Raw genomic sequence first — 8,349 nt, 5'->3', positions numbered from 1 at the left:
GCGACGACTCCCCCCCAGCCTCGGCGCGCGACACCCGGCCCGGCCCGGCGGCGGCGACGGCGCGTGTCCACGAGTCCGTCTTGCTGCTGCTGCTGCTGCTACGGCCGCCGCTGCGTCTCCGGCTGCTGCCGCTGTCCTCGCTGCCGCCGCTGCCCTGTGGCCTCGCCTCGCGCCGTGACCGGCCGCCGCTGCCGCTCCAGCCGCTACCGGACGGACGACGGTTACAGCCCCGGCCGATCGCGCCGCCGCCACCACCACCGCTGCGCGCGCAGCCGGAACCAGCTCTCGCCGCCGCCCCTCAGGGGGCGCTGCGGGGCGCGGCGCGCGCGCCCGCCGGCCCGCCTTCCGCGCCCGCTGACTGGCTGGCGGGCCGGCTCGAGGCGGTGGGGCCCGCCCACCTGCCCCGCGGGGCGCTGACCCACTGCCCTGGGTGCCTCCCCCGCTCCTCCTCGTGGTTCGTTCCGATCAGCACTTCTGGCTGCGGAAGGCGCGTCCATGTGACAGGGAAGGCGGGGGGGTGCAGAACCTGACCGGGGGAGTCATTAGCCCACGCCGTGGCCCGCCCATCCGCACCTGGGCTGAGCAAGGGCCGGAGGCCGCAGGGTGACCCTCAAGGTCGAAGGGTGTTTTCCCGAGACAGGGCCCTGAGGCCTGAGGCCAGACCCTGATGGGACGAGGCGGAGACCGAGCCCTTTGCTCGGGGATTTCCAACCCAGAAGTGAGAACCGGGGCAGCTCAGTTCTTGGCTGCCCTTTCTCGAGGCCCCAAATAAATGGCGTGTGTGTCTGCAATTGCTCAGGATATTTTTGCGTGCCCCTACCCTCGCTCCCCGCCCGCGACACATACACGCGCGCGCGCAAACCTAGGAATCCGAGGAGATCAAAATTCAAACTTCCGGGAGATAGCATCTTGGGCAAGTTACTTCCTATCTTCGTATTTTCAACTATTAAATAAAAATGATTATCAGCTACCTCGTGGGGCTCTTTTCATTACGTATGAAAAATGCGTGATAAAGAGAAGACCCTGAATTTAAAGACACGGATTATTCTAGAGCTCTCAGTATTCTCTCTTGCATTTAGAAGGGGGGCAGAAATTCTTTGTCGGACCATGAATTAGGAGTTTTGGTTTGGAAGATGTGGTCACCAGTGACTTGGGAGATTGGTCTGGGCCATTGCCAGATGGCAGCAGGAAAGCAGCACTGGAGGCTTACCCTTGAGAGCTGGGGAAAAGGGGCAAGGGGCTCTGTTTTCCTCCTTCACCCTGGGAAGCCTCATCTTCTCAGAATTGTCATTCAGATGCTAAGTAGTGGCCTACTCTTTGCAACCCCATGAACTGCAATATGCCAGGCTTCCCCGTCCTTCACCATCTCCCTGAGTCTGCTCAAACTCATGTCCATTGAGTCAGTGATGCCCTCCAATTATCTCATCCTCTGTGGTCCCCTTCTCTTTTTGTCTTCAGTCTTTCCTAGCATCAGGAAATGCTATGAGTCATTACAATGAGTCCCCTCTTCACATCAGGTGGCCAAAGTATTGGAGCTTCAGCTTCACCACCTGTCCTTCCAATGAATATTCAGGGTTGATTTCCTTTAGGATTGGCTGGTTTGATCACCTTGCAGTCAAAGGGACTCTCAAGACTCTTCTCCAGCACCGTAATTTGAAAGCATTCTTTGGTGCTCAGCCTTCTTTATGGTCCAATTCTCACATCTGTACTGGAAAAACAATACCATTGACTATATGGACCAAACAATACCATTGACTATATGGACCTTTGTTGGCAAAGTGATGTCTCTGCTTTTTAAAATGCTGTGCCGGTTTGTCATAGCTTTTCTTCTAAAGAGCAAGCATCTTTTAATTTTGTGGCTACAGTCACTGTCCTCAGTGATTTTGGAGACCAAGAAAATGTCACTGTTTTTCACTTTTTTCCCCATCTATTTGCCATGAAGTGATGGGACTGGATGCCATGATATTAGTTTTTGGAATGTTGAGTTTTAAGCCAGCTTTTTCACAGTCCTCTTTCACCCTCATCAAGAGGCTCTTTAGTTCCTCTTTGCTTTCTGCCATTAGAGTGGTATCATCTGCATATCTGAGGTTGTTGATATTTCTCCCATAAGAAGCAAGTGTTAGTCACTCAGTCATGTCCAGCTCTTTGTGACCCCATGGTCTGTAGCCCACCAGGCTCCTCTGTCCATAGGATTTCCCAGGCAAGAATACTGGAGTGGGTTGCTATTTCCTTCTCCAGGGGAACTTCCCAACCCAGGGATTGAACCTGTGTCTCCCACATTGCAGGCAGACTCTTTACCACTGAGCAACCAGGGAAGCCCATATTTCTCCTGGAAATCTTGATTCCAGCTTGTGAGTCAGTCAGACACCTATCTAGAAGGTACTCCTGCCCCTTGGGCTGCCTCTCCCCAACCTCCTCACCCCAACACACATATTCACTTGGCCCTGTGGGGAGAAGCAATGGTCAGTACACCTTCCCCAGAAGGTCAACCTGGGGCTTTGCTCTTGACAAGAAGGCATTCATTACAGTTTAGCAGTAAAAGGAAAGGTTTTATGACTCAGCCACCTCACCACAGCACAGATCCCAGGATGTTCACCACCAGTAGGTAGCCCAGGAAAAGTGAAACTGAAGTCACTCAGTCGTGTCTGACTCTGCGACCCGACCTCACTGGACTGTAGCCTACCAGGCTCCTCCATCCATAGGATTTTTCAGGCAAAAATACTGGAGTGGGTTGCCATTTCCTTCTCCAGGGGATCTTCCCGACCCAGGTATCAAACCCAGGTCTCCTGGGTTTTAGTCTGAGCGACCAGGGAAGGAGGAGATAGGTATTCCAGGGCAAAGCCGGCTGGTGGGCTGTGTGGGAGTTGAGAGGCCTTGAAGCAAGAGGGGCTGCAGATCAGAATCCAGGCCCTTTGGGTGAAGAACACAGGCTCAGCTCTCACATTCTACTTGGCTCCAGCAGACAGCATTTTCTACTTCCTCAAAGCACAGGTTTGAAACAGAGAACTACCTGCTCTGCAAAACTTTTGTTGAGTCTCCTGGTTATTGATTCTTCTGCTGAAGTCCCAAAACACCTTATGCAATCCCCTATCATAGCCTGTATCACGTGTATTATAAATGCCTAGTTTCATGTTCTCCCATATTTAGACTGTGTTACTTGAGGCAGTGTAGCAGACTGTTGAGTAAACGAATGACTCTTCCCCCTGTCTAGCTCTCAGTCCAGCCCTAAAATGTCAGTTAATAATGTAATAACAACATAAAGATATTAATAGCCATCATAACAGGTACTATTTATTAAGCATCTACTCTATTCTGAACCTGCACAAGGTGTTTTAAAATATATTATCAAGTTTACTCTTCAAAATAACCCTGTGAGGAAGTGGAAAGGAATTCCTCATTTTCAAAGGAATTGGACGGAATTCCCTGGCAGTACAGTGGTTAGGACTCCACGCTTTCACTACCAAGGGCTTCAATCCCCGGTCAGATTGAACAAAGGTCCTGCAAGGTACGTGGCGCAGCCAAATAATAAAAAGAGACTGGAGGCTCAGAGAGACAAAGTGACAGAAGCAGGATTCAGCCCGTGTCTGCTTCTGAAGCCTACACAAGCATGAGGTTAGCCTCCGACTCCAGTCAATAACGTGTGTGTCAAATTAAGCCAGAATCCCTTCTAAGATGTTGGCGACACCCTCCTCTGGGAGCAAAAGGCCTGAGACCAGGGCACCACCAACTCCCCACACTCCCAGGACAGCAGGGAAATGCTGTCCTTATGCATGAATGACCTTATGCAAACGGTTTCCCAAGGAAAGTTGCACACGTCAAACAGATCACGAACTGGGCTGCAGGCCCCTTATTACGATGTGAACCACCCTTGGCAGTGAGTTTTACACATAATAAGTGCTCTGAGTTCATCCAGCACCTTTGCTCAAGCATTCCAAGTGCCATTAGCTTATTAATCCTTCCAGCGCCCCTGTGAGGCAAATTTGGCGGTCTTCTCAAATGATTTTATGAAGCATTAGCTCCTTGAGAGCAGGAGCTGTGTGGGCCTGCCACACACGGGGGTTAGAGAAAGAAATAACGGTGGTGTGGCGAAGAAACCAAGACCCTTAGGGAAGTGGTTTTACATAGAAGTGGGTGCACAACACAGGTGCCTGGTTCCCACTGTGAGACCCTAGACTGTTTCATCAGGCATCCTTGCATTGCCATTTTATTGCTTTGTAACTTTGGGAAGTTACTTCACCTAGTCTCAATTTCTCCATCTGTAAAATGGAAAAGGAAACAGTACTTACCTCATGACATAGTTTTGAGCTTTACAGGACTAGTGTATATAATTCAGGTAACACCATACTGGACACATAGTAAGTGTTCAATAAACGTTAGATATTATTACAATCGTTAGAGTGGTACATGGAACTGTGGGATGAGTAAAGGGCATGAACTTTGCTACTACTGACTCTATAGAGTTTATTTCAAAACTGCAGGCTCTGCAGTTTTGTGATCTTGGACAGATGACTTAACTTCAGGAATGAACCTCTGTCCTCATCTGTGAAATGGGATAGCTCTGAAATGACGATCTTGAAAGTGCTCTGTAAACTGCCAAGCACTACAGAGACATTAACTGTAGTTTTATACTATTACTCTACAGGAATCCCCCCTCAGCCCCACAAATTCCCAACTTCTAAAGTTGCTTCCCTGGTGGTCCAGTGGTTAAGACCCCACCTTCCAATGCAGGGGGTGCAGGTGCTAAGATCTCACATGCCTCCTGGACAAAACCCCAAAACATAAAACAGAATCAGTATTGTAACAAATTCAATAAAGACTTTTAAAGTGATCCATATCAAAAAAAACAAAAAACCACAAAACTTAAAGTTGCCTGTTGTGTAATAGGGCATTGATGATCATATCTATCTCAGGGGGTTGCTGTGAAAATAAATCCTTAAAGGCTTCCCTGATAGTTCAGCTGGTAAAGAATCTGCCTCCAATGTGGGAGACCTGGGTTTGATCCCTGAGTTGGGAAGATCCCCTGGAGAAGGAATAGCTACCCACTCCAGTATTCTGGCCTGGAGAATTCCATGGACTGTATGGCTTTCAGTCTTTAAAGACATATTTAAAGTACCCAGCATGGTAGGAGGTAGTCCATACATGTTTCTTCCCTATCCCCTAATGGATGCTGCCTTTCAAAATCTTCAAGTTAAGAAAGCTGCAGGGTTTGGTAGGAAATCTAGGGAATCAACGGAGCTGGGATTATTCTTGACTCTGCCACTGTGTGACTTTGGGCAGGTTACCTAACCTCTCTGCCTAGCTATCAGGAGATAAAGTATGCCTACACTGCGAAGTTTTAGGGAGAAAAGACAGAGCCGGGGCTTGCCTAATAATACATGCGAGCTACTGACAAATGCACAGACAGGCCGGTGGACTTCTCTATGGAAAGGACCCAATGGGAAGCAACGACCAATTCCCCAACCCGAAACCAAACGGGGTCACGAGCTGCAAAATGAGCGGTCCGGGCTCCAGAAAATTCAGCTGAGCTTGGGAGGTCCCTGCCCAGCACTGCTTAGCGCGTCTGGACCCTGCCAGTGGACCGGTCAGGAGAAGGCCAAGAGAGGACTCAACCCTCTCCAAAGTGATAACGGGGGAGGGGGAGGCAGGAGGAGGAAAGAATGCACTGATTCACCGCCCCACCCATCCCCTGCCTCTAATCTCTCTTCCGGAATTTTACAGCCCTCTTTACAGGGGCGGAGGCCCAGGGGGCAGGGCCCGGGTTACTGCGGGCTGCGGGCACCTACTCCCCCGCCCCTGCCCTTGTCAATCAGCTTCTGCGGGAAGCCTCGGCGAGAAGCGCAGACCCTGGCGGTCCGCCCTCGGACTGCAGTCGGCCTTCGGGAGCTCCTAACCGAAGAGCCTCGGCGCGTGCTGCTAGGGGGAGCCGGGTGTGGAGGGAGAGAAGCTGTGAATTCCGGGAGACGTCCAGGCTGGCTCCCGGGATGGGTTCGTGGGTCAGAAATTCCCTCCCCCGGTGCAGGTAGGAGCGGGAAAGCTGCCGCTGAATCAAGGCTGGGCCTGGGTGCTCTGCAAGGGCCCAGCCTCCTTCTGGATCCGGCCCATCAGCTGTCAGGATCCCCCTCTCAACCGCCGTCAGGTGTTACTGGATTTCAGTCAGAAATCCAGAAAGAAAAGGACTTCAGGAACTGGCAGCGAGGAAGAGGGGAAAGTTTAGAAACATGGCTCAACCTCCTTACTTTATCTTAGTATAGATGGGGCAACTGAGGCCCCGGGAAAGTGGTGCTGAGAGTCAGGGGAGGACTCCGAGCCAGCACTTTAAGTTTGGCGCTGCTCTGACTGCTCGATTCAGTTCACAGCGTTCCCTGATAACCTTGAGTTTCCCTGTTGGGCAGTTGGAAAATACCAAAGAATTTATTAAGAAGTGAAAAAGTGCTGTTGGAAGTAGTGTAGCAAATTTCCCTACACAGCGAACGCAGTGATTGGGAAGTAATGATGCTCACAGCTAACACTTCCTGAGACTTACTCTGTGCGAGGCACCATTGTAGTAAGCTCTTATGGGCTTCCCTGGTGGCTCAGAGGGTAAAGCGTCTGCCTGCACCACGGAAGACCCGGGTTAGATCCCTGGGTCTGGAAGATCCCCTGGAGAAGGAAATGGCAACCCACTCCAGTACTCTTACCTGGAAAATCCTATGGACGGAGGAGCCTGGTAGACTACAGTCCATGGGGTTGCACAGAGTCGGACACAACTGAGTGACTTCACTTTATAGGTATTGCGTCCTCAATCGCTAAGTCGTGTCCGACTCTTTGCGAGCCCACCAGGCACCTCCATGGGATTTCTCAGGCAAGAATACTGGAGTGGGTTTGCCTACTCTAGGGGATCTTCCCCACCCAGGGATCCAACCGGGGTCTCCTGCGGCATCTGCATTGGCAGGCGGATTCTTTACCACTGAGCCACCGGGGAAGGCTTATAGGTATTAGGAGTTCAATTTCACAACAGTACTAGAAGGTGGAAATTGTTATCCAAGGTGAATAACAGAGAGGCCACTTGACCAAAGTCACACCCAGAGGGATTTGAACCGAAGAGTATCTGTCCTGAGCCCCATACCCTCAACACCATCTACACCTCTGCACCATCTGCTTCTCAAATGATATCAAATGTGGTTATGATCTACCTCCATGAGGGATGTTGGTTTAACGGTGTAAACTCTTTTCTTATGGCAACTTCTTTCAGAGTGACTTAGATTGTCTGTGAAAGTGAAAGTTGCTCAGTCGTGTCCTACTCTTTGTGACCCCATGGACTATACAGTCCATGGAATTCTCCAGGCCAGAATACTGGAGTGGGTAGCCTTTCCCTTCTCCAGGAGATCTTTCCAACCCAGGGATTGAATCCGGGTCTCCCACATTGCAGGCGGATTCTTTACCAGCTGAGCCACAAGGGAAGCCCAAGAATACTGAAGTGGGTAGCCTATCCTTTCTCCAGGGAATCTTCCCAATCGAGGAATTGAACCGGGGTCTCCTGCACTGCAGCTGTATTCTTTATCAACTGAGCTATCAGGGAAGCCTGTGTATATGCTCTCTGACCATATATTAAGTCTCTGACACACTAAGACTTCAAAGTACCAGGTTAAATGGGGCAATCAAGGTCACATATGGAGAAGGAAATGGCAACCCACTCCAGTATTCTTGCCTGGGGAATCTCATGGGCAGAGGAACCTGGCTAGCTACAGTTCATGGGGTTGCAACAGTGGGACACGACTTAGTGACTAAACCACCACAGCCCCCAAAGTCACATTGTGAAACAGAGGACTCCTTCCTCGATGGTGCAGGTCTTGGTTCCGTCAGGTGCCATGGCCAGAATCTTGACTTTTTGCCCTCACAGTGGCTTTCTGCCCTGCTTCCATCAACATATCACCTACTGTGTCCTCAACTTGCGTACATATAAACTACACAATTGAAGGTTTCTTCTTGGCTGAAAGCCAAAACTATAGCTTATCTTTTATTACAATGCAAATATCACAAGAGGGGAAAACTGGGTCTTACCAGCCATTTGCATGTATTAAATAATGAGACTGGGATTATCAGCCCCTCCCTAAAAATCAATTTTGGTAGGAGAGAGAAAGAGCAGAAGGGCTACAAACTTACCAGAGCTAATGTTGGAAAGAACTTCAGAAGTCATCTAGTGTAGCCTCTCATAGGCCCAGATAAAGAAAACGAGTTTCCCAGGCCATTTAAAGATATTGAGGGCCTGAGGAGGGTTGTTGTTTAGTCGGTAGGTCGTTTCAGACTCTTTGTTACCCCATGGTCTGGAGCCCATTGGGCTCCTCTATCCATGAAATTTCCCAGGTAAGA

This window comes from Bos javanicus, chromosome 2 (genome assembly GCF_032452875.1).
Source record: "Bos javanicus breed banteng chromosome 2, ARS-OSU_banteng_1.0, whole genome shotgun sequence".
Lineage (NCBI taxonomy): Eukaryota > Metazoa > Chordata > Mammalia > Artiodactyla > Bovidae > Bos > Bos javanicus.
This window is presented reverse-complemented; position numbering follows the sequence as displayed.